At 37.4% G+C, this 15,152-nt stretch overlaps 1 protein-coding gene across 9 annotated transcripts in view; it reads left to right on the top strand.

Moving 5' to 3' along the window:
- The first annotated feature begins 802 nt into the window (after positions 1-802).
- The window catches only part of LOC134746637 (dual 3',5'-cyclic-AMP and -GMP phosphodiesterase 11-like), a 220,759-nt gene continuing 206,409 nt past the window's right edge, over positions 803-15,152 (top strand). For 4 of the 9 annotated variants that reach the window (XM_063681094.1, XM_063681091.1, XM_063681092.1 and 1 more), the window contains exon 1: positions 803-1,263. The gene's annotated coding sequence lies outside the window, so the exon portion shown is untranslated. Of the gene's footprint in view, positions 1,268-15,152 lie in introns of all 9 variants that reach the window. The other 5 variants (XM_063681100.1, XM_063681096.1, XM_063681098.1 and 2 more) reach the window with 4 other exon arrangements.

Here is a 15,152-nt window from a genome sequence, read left to right as displayed (position 1 = left end):
ATATCTTTGTCTGAGTACTTACCCACAACACAAGAGCTTAGTGGGGCTTAGTCAATTTGTATTATATATATTGAAATAAAGAAAAAAACTACCAAAAAACTATGAATTTTTATAATTTGAAACAATAACGATACATACGCGATACGGACGCGAAAAGGGAAGTGGATGACAGATGACGGCAATGTTGCCAGTTGTTTTTTTCTTTTTAGTGGCTCTGAAAATCGCGTTGGACAACGAAAAGGCGAGCTTCTTCTAGTAATTATCTCGGACTAAATACGAATATAATATGACGGTTTCAAATATTTCGGCTGATCACATGCCTATGGAAAGGCCAAATCTGGTTGGTTGATTTGTTGGGTCCTAGTATCGGAGTTGGTCCCATAGTAAATGTTGTTCTGTATACTGACATGATCAAGTTAAAATATTTTTTTTCTATTTTAATCGTTACGGCATTTTGTCGTGTAGGGATTTTGTCCTGCAGTTGTTTTATTCAACGGCGTGGAAGTCTAATTGAGAATGGCAACAACTATTAATTGTAGATCATAAATTGCTTCGTTTCCTGCGGCGTCTTCAATTAATTCATTCATTAATGCTCGTGTCATGTCTCCTATCGCGTCTGGCTGATATGTCTCTATGAACGTGTGACACCGAACTAGTATTCGCGACTTGACAGTTGCGTAGTGCATCTTGCCGACTCGCCTATACACTGTTTATGTTTATTGAGTGTATGTGCAGTTGCAGCGTGTGTAGTTGTTTTATGCTGTTTATCAGTTTCATTCTGTGTTTGTGTGAGAGGGTTGTGAGCGCGTGTGCTGTGAGTGTGTAAATGCGCGAGTGTGTGGGTGTTCCTGAGCGGCGCGGAGTGCGGTTAGACGGCGGCGCCAGTTGACTCCCAAGCGCCGCGTAGCTACTACGCTTAGCCGCGTTTCGTCCGCACCGCGATCCCAATAACTTTGTGCACTGGAAACTTTTCAAAGCAATTTTCGCGTGTTATCGAAGTTCGCTTCACGTTATCGTCGCGAATTACGTGTATCGAGCTGCGGGCGTGCTTGCTCAGCGATTAGACACGCACTTTCGCACGTGTAAACGCATCGGTCGGTCTATTTTTGAATATTCTCTAAACGCTATCGCTACACCGCGAAGTTTTCGAAACGCCCGTACCGGGTTAACGCCCGCTGCACAGTGCAGTCGCAACGGCAGTGTTTTTGTTGACGGATAACATTTTGTGTTGTTAACCTCCGTTCAATCTGAGAGACGTTATCTGTAAGTATGACCCCGGTTATGATACTGGCTGTTTGTTTAATCTATTACGCTGTGTTCATTTCGACATCAATGACATTCCTTTTCCCTAGAGATGTTCAAATAACCCTTTTAAACTAGAACTGTTTATCGCAGTACTTATTCTGTCATTAGTATCATTACAAAATATACAAACAAACTGGGAATAAATAAGAGTAAGTGATCGAAGAACACGTATCAGTGTTTTATGTGTGTGCATCTTTGTGGGTATGCGTGAGGCAACACATGTACATACAAACAAATGTGCCCACCGCTTCGGACTCGGTCGTACTATAGATACATTTACGATATGATGTTAGTATGTGCCTATAGGTACATTTCGCGTAGCTTTACCAATGTTTAGACTGAGTTTGAAATGCGTCGCGTAGGGTATGCAATCCCGCATGAGGAATTTAAACCCGGTATTTAGCGGGATTGTCAGTCTCAGTCCCGCGGGATCCTGGTATTTGCGGGATCCCGCAAGTTACTATACAATTTTACGAATTGGGGAATTGGTACTAAATTTGATAAAACTTCTGCTTAATTTCGGTACACATACATTACAGCCCTAGGTCCAAATTTAGGATTTACGGACTGCATCACCTAGCAAGTGTGACGTAAAAAACACTACAACCCCAGGTCGAAATTTACGATTTACGGACCGCATCGCCTACGTGAATAAGTAACACCTTTTACGAGCAAGTGAGATGAAAAATTCTTTATTTAACTTCTTAAAAGATAATTATTAGACATTACTGGTATAAAATACGCCCCACAGTTTTATTATTGTTTGACACAACTTGCATTTTGCACTGCGAATCTTCCGCCTTCAAAATATACTTTCACACAGCGTAAATTTCCTAGTAGGTACTGTTGCTGTACTACTACCAGTACTTGGTAACTCTTTATACACCGTCTCCAACATACTTAACAGTATGTACATACAAGCAAAAATATTTGTTCATATAAATAAATGTTTATTTTTGAATATTTAATCAAAACAAATATTACTCAATTCACAAGATAGCATAAAATAGACAAATTCGGGCGAAATTCTCTTCCGTGTCCCTTCCCCCTTCCTCCACAGATGCATCTAGGCTCCGTGATGAACTTTCGCCAGTAGGAGACATGTTACTTGTACTTAGTAACACGTAAGAACCACGTTGCTCCTCAATCCCACAAATCCCGCGGGATCCCGCTTATTTTACGCGCGGGATTAATCCCGCAAATTGCATGCGGGATCCCGGTATTTCGGGATCTTGGTATCCCGGTATTTCGGGATCCTGGTATCCCGGTATTGCATTCCCTAGCGTCGCGGTAAGGAATTCACAATATACCTACAACATAATGGCTCCTCGACACGATGGCCCAGTGTAGGCCAGTCCAAGGGACGCATTTATGCGTTAGAGGGAGCAAGTGTTATTGCTATTGCATTCCACCCCATAGCTGCGTCCCTTGGACTGGCCTACGCATGGCCATCGTGTAGAGGAGCCATAATAATAAAGTAATTATCTTATGGACACGAAACGAAATCTAGTAAATTATAACAGTTCAAACTAAATTGATATACCGTCAACCGGGGTGAATAGGGATGGATGGGGTGAATAGGGACAAAACTCAAAACGTGATTTACCTGACAATTTCTTAATAACTACCCACACAAATTGTATCATACAAAATCTAATATTATTTTTAATCGAATTATACAATTTTTGTGGCTTTTTTGCACGAAATTGTCAGGTAAATCACATTAAAACTTTTGTCCCTATTCACCCCAGCCATCCCTATTCACCCCGGTTGACGGTACCTATTTTACTTTGATATACCAAAGAGGATATAATAGGATAGATCGGTACTGTCATAGTAAATTTTGTGCCACAGTAAATTCACTGCCATCTATCGCGACACACGATTAAAACTAAAAAATACAAATAACAAAAAATGTATTTATATATGGATAAATGTTTTTTTTTATTTGCAATATTCGCATTGATTATTTTTATATTATTTTGACTCAAGTTCTTTCACTGATATGCGTTAAAATTTTTAAATAACAAACGAAACCGTCAACGCCATCTTTATAGAGTAGGCCAAAGGTAGTGGCGCCATCTGATCGAGAATCAAATTTTCTTGATTTTCGAGGCACGTTGTTTCCTTAGACTGTATCCATTAATAACGGAGTTATATCTATCTTTGGATATACTTACCGTTTTCACCTTTACTGTTGCAACGTTACTGCTGCAGTGTTGGGGTGGGCAGTGTCACTGTCAATCTCCTTGACAAAATAAATGACAGATTGAAAGACTCGCGACAGAAATGCGGCAACAACAGCAACCAAGGGCCTGGCACTCTGATAGAGAAAGATAGTCTTATTGCGATTCCTATAAGAGGAAAGAGAAAATAGTGCCATGCTTTGGCCTTATCACCGACCGGGTTTTTGTTCATGGTCGGGTTATGGCAGCATAGGTAGGAGGCGATGGCGAAATACCGAAATTTATAAGAGTGAAAGAGAAAATGGATTATGCTGCCATACATTAACCTGTCAATACATGACTATGTCTTTCTCTTACCCCTGGTCGCTCGGTTTCATGTCTATAACTACTATACTATGTCTATGACAGCAACGCAATTTATGAAGGATATTGACAGTGACATCTCCCATATGCCGCTGTACCAGCGTTTGTTGATTGATTGTTAAACTTCGCAAACGATTATTAAAATAAATTAAATAAAAGTTCAGCGTGATATGCACCATAGAATTTACGAGTATCTATACCATACAATATAATACATTTTACATTCATCCCTCTCACTTTTTTAATAATTTGTAAGTAATTATATGTACTTACTTTATATTTAATACATAACATGTATTTATACAGATGCCGCATGGCGCATGGCGGACTTTATGCCTAATGGCTAACCTACATAGGTCCTTAACTTAACCCCTAACTAACCTAACCCAACCATTTTTTTTTTTTTTTTTTTTTTTTTTTTTTTTTTTTTTTTTTTTTTTTTTTTATAGAGGGGGAATGCGTTACGCATACCACCCAGGCGCAGGGACGGGCCTGGGATGGTTATGTGGGACTCCCATACAGGCTAATGGGACCCATGGTTTACCCACTAAACCCCCTCTGTTGCCGCCTCACTGCTATACGGCGAGGTCCCAGGAACGCCGAAGTACTCTTCCGCAACCTCGCCAGAACCTAACCCAACCATAACCCAACCCAAAACACTTGCTACTTGCTTGTTAGTAAACAACAAACGCTTCTTGTTGGTCATTATAATACCTATTAGAGTCGGAACACGCTAAGTTTTCATGCCAAGTGCTACGTTAAGTATGGAGCTTATAGGAATATATATGCTTTTTTACAGGGACCGGACAACCCTTTCCGCGATAAAACCCTTTTAATGGGCGTCCCTTAAACACGGCTAACACATTGAAAGACTTTCCCTTTTGAACTGCAAGCCCATTCATACCCCTACCTTTGACCAACCCTTACCGAAAAGCTAACCAAAAATAAGGCTAGCCCTTAATAAGGGTTACCCTTATCTTTAAGCGCTTTTTTATAAAGGTTTCCCTTTAGTAACAGCCATGTGAAACGTTGTCACCCTACCCGACTGTGTTTGTAACTAAAAGGGAAGCCCTTTATAAGGCTAACCCTTATAAGCAATATGCAAGGTGTTGGTGAGCGGATGATAAGGGTTTTGAAAGGGTATTTGGGTTACCGATTACTCAAATCACTCACAAATAAAACAATAAAACAATAAATGTGTTAGATTTATATATAAGGGTTTTTAAAAGCAAAATGAAAGGGTTTCGTCTGGCAAAGGGTATGGTGAGTTAAGCCTTATGCAATACCCTTATAAAACCCGGATAGGGGATAGGGGGCCGGTCCCTGCTTTCTTACTGCCAAATTTGTGCAAATTCAGGTCAGAGTCTACTTAGAGATATAGGTCACCGGCTGCTAAGGAGATAATTCTAATTTAGTAATCGGAATACCTATGGGATTGGAAGGTCTGATTAAGTTAAGTGATGCCATGCCACACTAAAATAAAGCCCTATCGATTGTTTAGTTTAACCTTATCTGTCAAGAGCTACTGTGTTCAGTTTTATCTCTATTGAAAATTAAGCTAAGCTAATACATATTTATATTTCGATAACAAACTACACAATTTTTCGAGACACTAGCGCCGTGTGCCAAACAATGCGAACGGTTTGTAATGTAACCAAATCGCGTGTTTGTTTATACTTTGTTAATAATTATTTAGTCAAAATACTCAAAATACGTAGTTTAGTTACCATTAGAGACAACAAAGTAACGCATCTTGACATGATAATATGACTTTAGATGACCTACACCACACCTGTAAAAATTATTCAATTTTGCAGCATATTTAATTTTATGATATTTGCTTTATGTTAAAGTTACAAAAATACAATTTGCTTAATAAATATCAGCTGTAGGTACCTAGTCGCGCATCACTGTTAAACAATAAGTAACGCACGCGAAACGCTTTGCCGCAGTTTAAATCAATTAACATCGTAATTGTTATATCACTTAATGAATAATGACGACCCAAGACCGCACGTAAAGGAGCAAGGACCGCCAAATGAACCCGTTAAATTACCCTAAGTCAAAGTCAAATCGGATAATTCGATTGAAGGTTGCTTCAAATCACTTAATTTCGTCAGCTCACTCTAATCCATTATTGAATTGGGTAATCCATCGTTCTCCTGATTTTTGTCTTTTGTTCATCCACTTTCTGTTATTTCTGTAGGTAGGTATGTATTGTATCTTAAGTTCCCGGCAAGCTCGGCCGAATTGCACCTTCCTAGGTATTATATTAGCGACGCTCACGGGTGTAGGAGGTGGTTGGACCACTGTATTGTGACCCAAAGTGCTTATTCGCTGATTCGAAATATAGCTGTCATGTATGACGTATTCTGGTCCGACCACTTTCCTATGGTCCTTGAGTGCAACCTAGGCATGTTGAAACCCGTTGCTAAAGTAATGGAGGTGGATGTTGAGAACAGAGTGTTGTGGGGGGTAAGGGCTAATGATCAGATCGATGAGTATCGTGATTTGTGCAACGAACGTCTGAAATCAATTGATTTTCCGGTAGCACTTAGGGACTGCTGCGACGGAGCTTGCACAAATCGCGATCATCATACTCTGTTGGACAATATGTATAATGATATCGTATCCGCTCTTACTGATGCAGCAATAAGTACATATAGAAGCAAGCGCAAAAGGAAGGGCGGATATATCGCTGGTTGGAATAAGTTCGTTGCAGGTCCTCACAGGGAAGCCAGACTCCACTTCATGCTTTGGAAGAATGCAGGGAAACCGCGTCAAGGTCACTTATATGAGCAAATGAACAACAGCAGAAAAAAGTTCAAGGCTAAATTGAAGTGGTGCCAAGACCGGCAGGATCAGTTGGCCATGGACAAGCTCGCTCTTGCTCATAGCGGCGGTAAATTTAGTGACTTCTGGAAGCTAACCAAACGTATGAATGTGACGTCTGGGCTGCCTGTGAGTGTTGGCGATAAGAGTGAACATGGAGACATCGCGGAACTATTCCGGCAGCATTTTACGGTAAAGTCCGTGCTGAGGGATACATCGTCATTTGCGACTGACGTGGGTGATGCTGGGGCCATTGACAGGCCCAGGAAGACATTTTTCACATCTAAAATGGTTGCAGACGTGATTAAAAGAATGCAAAGAGGAAAGTCGCCTGGGCATGATGGCCTTAGTATTGAACACTTTAAGTATGCGGGCAGTCATCTGCCGAGGGTGCTCTCTATGTTCCTCAATTTATGCATAGGCCATTCATACTTACCTGCAGCTCTTATGAAGACAACTGTGGTCCCCATCGTTAAAAACAAGACTGGTGACCTGTCGGACACGGGGAACTACCGGCCAATCTCCCTTGCCACCACTGCCGCGAAGGTGCTCGACAGTATGCTGAACTCGACATTCGATAAGTACCTAAGCATCCATGACACCCAGTTTGGGTTCAGAACTGGGTTATCTACGGAAAGTGCCATTATGTGCCTCAAGCATACTGTCGGGTACTACACGGACAGGAAAACACCAATTTATGCATGCTTCCTCGACCTCTCCAAGGCATTTGACAGGGTTGATTATAACATGCTTTGGAAGAAAATGGAGGAGGCAGGTATTCCGGACGACTGTACAGACTTGCTAAAGTTTTGGTACCAAAATCAAACAAACCAGGTCAGGTGGGCCAAGTCACTGTCCGTTGAGTATAGGCTTGAATGTGGTGTCAGGCAGGGGGGGCTCACGTCTCCGAAACTGTTCAACTTGTATATGAACGACCTGATAGACGAACTTAGCAGCATGCATGCAGGATGCTATATTGAAAACACTTGTGTTAACAATATAAGCTACGCAGATGACATGGTGCTGCTAAGTCCGTCTATCGGGGCTCTTAGACAGTTAGTGGCCCTGTGCGAGAAGTACGCCGCCGCACATGGACTCGTATACAACGCCGCCAAGAGTGAAGTGATGGTTTTTAAGGCGGGTAAAATAAAGCCATATTTTATCCCTCCAGTATCGCTTGGCGGAGTTGTACTTAGAGTGGTGGAACGTTTCAAATACTTGGGCCACATTATAACAAATGATCTGTGTGATGATAGTGATATCGAGAGGGAGCGAAGGGCGTTGTCGGTGAGGAGTAATATGCTGGCTCGAAGATTCGCTAGATGTTCCGTGGAAGTTAAAATAACACTATTCAAAGCATATAGCCAGTCTTTTTACTCTAGCGGTCTTTGGGTTCGGTACACGAAACGAGCCTACAACGCCCTTCGCATTCAATACAACAACGCTTTCAGAATGCTGCTGAGACTTCCAAAGTGGTGCAGTGCATCTGGAATGTTCGCCCAAGCGCACACGGACGATTTTCACGCAATTATGCGTAAAAAAATCACGTCGCTAATGGGTCGCGTAAGGGAAAGTCGAAACAGCATTCTGAAGGTGATTGCTAACAGATTTAGCTGCCCCATAATGTGGCACTGGATGGAGCAGGTTAGGTCTACTTTGACCTATATCAAGTGACCTAGGTGTATATAAAAAAAAAATGTAATTAAAAATAATTAGTGTAGGTAACTAACATAGCTTTTAAGTTAATGTAACTAACCATATATGGACTTGTGGGTCTGAAATAAAGATATATTTAATTTAATTTAATTTAATTTCCGCTCTCATTTTAAAACTAGTCATTGGATTGTAATGAAACTTTGCACATACAATGACATGAGGTATATCTAGGTCTGAAATTAGTTTATATAGCTCCAGTTTATAAAACAAACGAAATAGAGCAAAAACAAGTTCGTATGAAAAACTTAAATTCGCTGTATTTTTTTAACTATAGTATCTGAAGCTACATGAACTAATTATAGACATAGTTGTAAGTACAAAGTTTCAGAGCAATCTAGCTAGTCGTTTTAAAATGAGAGCGGAACAACGTTTGTATGGAGAACCGAGCTTGCCGGGGACCCTCAAGTTCCCTACTGCAATCGAAAACTTTTAAGTTATTTATTTATTTATTTATTTTAAACTTTATTGCACAAGAACAAGTACAAAAGGCGGACTTAATGCCTTGAGGCATTCTCTACCAGTCAACCACTTGGCCAAACAGAAACCATTATTACAGCATTTATCTCAACGATTGCAATTGTATAAACAGTTAACTTTCTCATACGCGAAAGAATCGTAAAAATCATATCTGTTTGCGTGTAAGAATTTTTATTGTTTTACGTGCTGACTTTCAGTACAACTCAAGTACAAGACGTATTCAAAAGAAATAAAACAAGCTTGTCCCACGTGTTTGAGCCAGTAATTTAACACTGGAAAAGTTACAAGAAACTGCAAAATTGGTAAAATTAATAACAGCGTCTCGAATTGTGCCATTCTTGCTTGTTTTGCCACGGCCTTTGTTTACTGTTAGCAGTTGTCACGCCGGGACAACAATTGATAGAAGCCGATAATAAAACACAACTTTTCCAATTAGTTCTTTGCGTAGACTATGTTTTGTGAATTTACAATTTGTGGCTTGTGGTTTACGATTTAGAAGTCTGTCTGAAATTGTTTTTTATATATTATATATTAGAGCTATATTATTTTTTTTAATTTATTTATTCACTTTAAGTATTCATACAACTTTTGCCAGCATGCCACTATTGTAAACCTCTAGGGTTTATGTAATAGTTGGCGAGATCGCGAGGTCCGATCCGCGTTTGCTTAATACTATTAGGTATATAATTATTATACTATTATATATATAAAATTAATCTATACACATAAAATCTCTGCATGTATTTTATACATTACTCTAGACTTAGGTAGTATTTTTTTAGTCTTGGCATACATTTGCCGTGGTTTTCAACAATGTTAATGAGATCATACACTACATTTTTAGGTAAGGTGTTTAATATATATGGGAGTAGAAAGTCAGTTACTCTTTTACCGTATACATTATTACTTTTTGGAGTTGTATATGCAGGTAGATAATCTAAGGTACGTAAATAACTAGAGCGAGTATTTTTATCTAATAATGGTATAATTTCACACTCCTCTGTAACTAAGGACAAGCAAAACCTATCAAAGACGTCAATAACTGCAATGATTAAATAGACCCTTTTTATCATTTTTATACTTTTCTTTAATTTTATTTGGTACAATTGTTTTTAAAAGTACAGTAAAAGTAATTGTAGGTTATAGATTTGTTCCAGGTAGGTTTTGAATGTCTGTCCGTAGCTTGTGATACCATAACTTATGATTGAGTCGGCGAGTGATAAATAAAGCATATGTAGTGTATGTATGGGAGTTTGTATTTAAGCAATGATAAGTTGGCCATGACGGATCTAAGTTTTGAACATATAAAATCTATGTGTGGTCCCCAATTGAAATTATTATCTATAATTAGGCCTAGATAGGTGTGGTGTTTGACAAGTTCAAGTATTTCGCATTTGCAGTTATTGCTAGGGTTGTGTAAGCAGTGATGTGCATGTGCTATGATGTTAGGGACCCGTATTTATCTAGTGTACGGTGATCGTATGTGGATGACTTTAGTTTTTTTAGCGTTTATTGTAAGGTCTACGTCATGAGCCCATTTGCATAGTAAGTCGAAGTTATTTTGCATGGTTTTTTGAGCTTCGAGTAAGTCATGATGAGCAGTAAGTAGGCACGTGTCGTACGCTACAAACGTACACTACATACGCTACGCTACAACGCTACAAATTACTTTGTAGATAGAACGGTCCGGTATAAGTAATATAGATAGGTAGGTTAAAAATCAAAAGCTTTCATTAATTATATATATGCTTTGGTCGACAGAACTAAGGAATAGATATACAGAAGTATCATTTCCAATGTAATATGTAGGTACAAATTACCCATGTTCAATGACATAATCTAAGTTTATTGTCGATAGTTTGCTTAATAATAGCAGTTCTGACGCCATTTACCCATTGTTCTACATAAATTACACGAACCAATCTAAGCGCTGTTAGTTCTGTAACCTAGGTTCTCTGTAATTGTTTACGCGTAATTATTTACTAAGCTAATAGGTTCTAGCTCCTCACTGTAACCATAGATAAATAAGTAAGCGTAGAATGCTCACTCCATAGGTACATCAACCAAAACGCTTATTATTCTCGTAGTCGAAATCTAGCTTCAACTAGCGGATTTATTAATACTGCTACTTGACACTAGATGTCACGAGTGTCGCGCTATCTGCTAGATGTCGACTACGAAAATAATAAGCGTTTTGGTAACAAAACTAATGTAGGTATGGAGTGAGAACTCTATGCTTACTTATTTCTCTATGCTGTAACATTGTAGGGCCAAACAAACGGTTGTGAAGTTTTAATTATATTCAGAGCCACTACAAAGCCGGTTAGGTCTGAGAAAGGAAATTTGTTGAAAGGTTTTAAGGTTTATTTGGGTGTCTTTCTGATAAATAATAAAGATGAACCAGTTGATGGCACCTTGGTGCCTTTATCGAAACAGAGGTTTGATAAAGACAAAATTTCAGCGAAAGTTTTGTCTATTAAGGATTTGTCTGTTATTGTATAAGTAAATAAACACATTGGAACTGAAGTAATTGAACTAAAGATTAATTCGAACGTTTATTAAAAACAACACAAGTATTAAAAAATAAAATTGATTCGCATAGTTGTTCTTTTAATGGCGGATTTATAATTCGTTCTGCTTATTTTTAACATGATTGGAGGCGACTGTAATAACTGGACTGGATAAACGGGATCTTGTTATTGGCGATTATTTTATGTTTAAAAAGCATTAAAAACAAAACCGCTAGAATTCTGATTTTTTTAATTAGGTGTTTTGTTTTGTTCTGAAAGTTTGTTTGAAAGTTGGGTTCTGTTGGATATGGAGCCCTTGGAGCGATTTAAAAGTGCGTTCCATAACATTTATGTTTTAACTTATAAATTTAAAGCATTTGTTACTTTTTTCCAAACATTTCTATGTTGTATGCAGTCAGCTGAGACCCACGCGAGCGACGGTACATGTACTTAGTAATAGCTTACCAAGTTTTACTTCTGCCAAAATAGATAATAAACGTTAACAATACGAGTTCATTACGTCCATTAATATATAAAATAAATCCTAATAAAGGAATGATTACGCCGGGTCGCGAACCTCGTAATTAGGGATATTATACTGAATTAACAGTCTAAAAGAAAATCAATCGCCATTCCTTATTCTGATCCCGTTTCTTGTCGTTAAGAAACCAAGGGAAACGAACCCAAAACCGTCATAATACGCGCTTTTGCAATTTGATCCTTATTCGCTTTGCTATTCAGTTCGAAATAGATTAAAGTCGGAAAAATAATGATAATAATATGTGCTTGGAATAGCTGAAAGACCATACTTAGTCATATTAACATGGTTTAAACTGTGCATTTTTTTAAAACAGTAAAACGTATCTAATCTACTTATTCGTTAAATATCAAGGCTACGTGATCAGCTTTAAAAAAATGAAAATGAAAAAATGAATATTTGTTAACAATAGAGGGTACAGTTGTAAAGGTTGGAGTCTTCTAGTAGTTAACTATAAAATACCTATGTCAGAAGACCCCGCTCTTCCATAACATCACGTGTACAACTTAATTAACAAATATAAAACAATATTGTTGACTAAAAAGATAAAATATAAATTAGCTTAATATCGCCTAGCATGGTACGGGCATGTGATGCGGAGGGATGAAAGTCATGTGACGAGAAAGGTATTAAGAATGAATGTGGAGGGAAGTACGAGGAGAGGAAAACCGAGGAAAAGGTGGATGGACTGTGTGAAAGATGATATGAAACTAACGCAAGTGAATGATGAGATGACGGGTGACAGAGACGTATGGAAGAAAAAGACATGCTGCGCCGACCCCAAATGAATGGGACAAGGGCAAGCGAATGATGATTGACAATATTAATTAATTAGCTAAGTAGCTTTACATAATAATTATGTATTGTGTAATGATTACGTGCGTAATATGACGTGTGTTTTTAAATAAATGTGATTAAATTTTTAGCTATAAGCAATCAAAGCAATAATAGAAAGTTCGACATCGAAATCTTTTCCTACATAATACTTATACTCTACTACATACATAAAACCTACGTACGTACGTATACTTATTGTTTCCAAGTTAAATAGCTGTGACATATGGACAGACAGACGGACGGACGGACTGACTGACTGTGTATCTGACTGTGTATAAGGACTATAAGGGTTCCGTAGTTGCCATTTTGACTCCGGAACTCTAAAAATAGCAATACTGCGTTACTTCTGTATGACTTGTATGTAAGTAAAATAATCGTACTGAATATTTTGATTACAAAGTTAGACCAAGCTACTTATAATTTCATAGAAGTTTTATGTTTAAAATAACACTTGCACAGTCTGGGCCATCAAAATCGCTGCCAACTTAACTTGGTCTAACTCTAGGTATTTTTTCTACCTTTGTATCTGTAAGTCGGGTAGTCGGTCTAGTTATTAACTGTGAGTATTAATTTTTCACCACACCAGCTGTCTCCGTTGATTGTTTAAAAACTGATGAGTGATGAGAGAGATGAATTTTATCCACATGTGGGGCAAAGTAATCAAATGTAAATGAGTTTTTTCCTTATGTTGGCTGGCTCATTTTAAATTGATTGGCTTTGATTTTGTTTGATATTTTACTGTTAGTATTTTCCTTGTGTTGGTGTTGTGAAATTTTTTGTGTTTCACTCGTGCCTTGAAACCCTCGCGACGCTCAAGATTCCATTTTTCGAACCATTCGCTACGTGGTTCAATTTTGGAATCTTTCGCTTGCTCGAGTATCAATATTTGCACAACGAGAGGTTAGACAACAATTTTGCCCCCTTGTAAAACAAATAACTATTTCGCTTGTGTCACCTTCATTAATAACCTTGGAACTAAATACCTATACATGATATTAGCACAATTTAAAACACGTCATTGGCAAAAAAATTAGAGTAACTCCGCATACGGGATACGGGTTAAGCAAAAGTGTTTCTAATTAACAAGATAAATGAGATGGTGCCTAATATTACAACGAGACGAATGTGTTAAGTTGAAGTGTAATTTGCTGCAATCCATAACAATATTGCTTGCGGCGTATTGCCACGAATTATTAGAAAACAATAAAATTTGTTTAGATAAATTATATTGGATCTTTTTTCTTTCTCTCTCTCTTTAAGGTTACAGTTGATTTTAAAACTATGACATATATGTGAGATTTATAAAACAAAATATCTCAAAAAGAAATAAATTAATCAGTATTGTTTTAGTTGACAAATTTAGAAAATAGAAAATTAGCAAAAATTTTGTGTAAGTTTCATAATTGAGTTTAAACGTGTTGTTTTAAAGCGGAATAGAAAAAAGGTGCCTTTATTTTACGCGTAATGTCACGAGATGTTAGTACAGAATAAAATAAAATTAGCTACACTTACTTACGTATAAACAAAGAGGATATAATAGGATAGAGCGGTAATGTCATAGTAAATTTTGTGCCACCAGTAAATTCACTGCCATCTATCGACACACAATTAAAACTAAAAATAAAAAATGTATTTATATATGGATAAATGATTTTTTTTATTTGCAATATTTGCATTAATTATTTTGACTTTCACTGATATGCGTTAAAATTGTTAATTAACAAACGAAACCGTCAACGTCATCTATACGAGAGTAGGCCAAAGGTAGTGGCGCCATCTGATCGAGAATCAAATTTTCTTGATTTTCGAGGCACGTTTTTTCCTTAGACTGTATCCATCTATTACGGAGTTATGTCTATCTTTGGTATAAATCAACATATTGTTACTGCATTCTAGAGAAAATTGCTGTGATAGTAATGTAACACATACCGTTAGATTTATTTATTTATTAGGTGTTAGTGCCAATCGTCGTTCAATTTATAAAAAAATATTATCTCCAAGACAAATTTATAAGGTTACTTACTTACGACCAATAGTTTAATTAATAAGTTTCATAGTTAATTTAATTAAATCGCAATCATAATTTACATTAATATAAAAAAAATGATTGCGGTTTAATTAATACTAATAAATGCATTTTAACTATAACACAACGCTTCGTATAGGTAGTTGTATAAGAGTTGGTACATTATCAACATAATAACATAATAAGTTTTAAAGGTAGGTGTTAACGGCAAACAACGATAGCTGAATAATTACTTGTGTACTAAACCAACACGTAATACTTAATTGAACTATTTGAGGATGTAATTAATATTCTAGCTACCTAATACCACCTTAATTACCTAAGTCATTAAGTTTATTATACAGTAAACATTGATAGAAATA

This window comes from Cydia strobilella, chromosome 13 (assembly GCF_947568885.1).
Source record: "Cydia strobilella chromosome 13, ilCydStro3.1, whole genome shotgun sequence".
In the NCBI taxonomy this organism is placed as follows: Eukaryota; Metazoa; Arthropoda; class Insecta; order Lepidoptera; family Tortricidae; genus Cydia; species Cydia strobilella.
The sequence above is the reverse complement of the archived record's forward strand: the minus strand, read 5'-3'. Positions and strand labels throughout refer to the sequence as shown.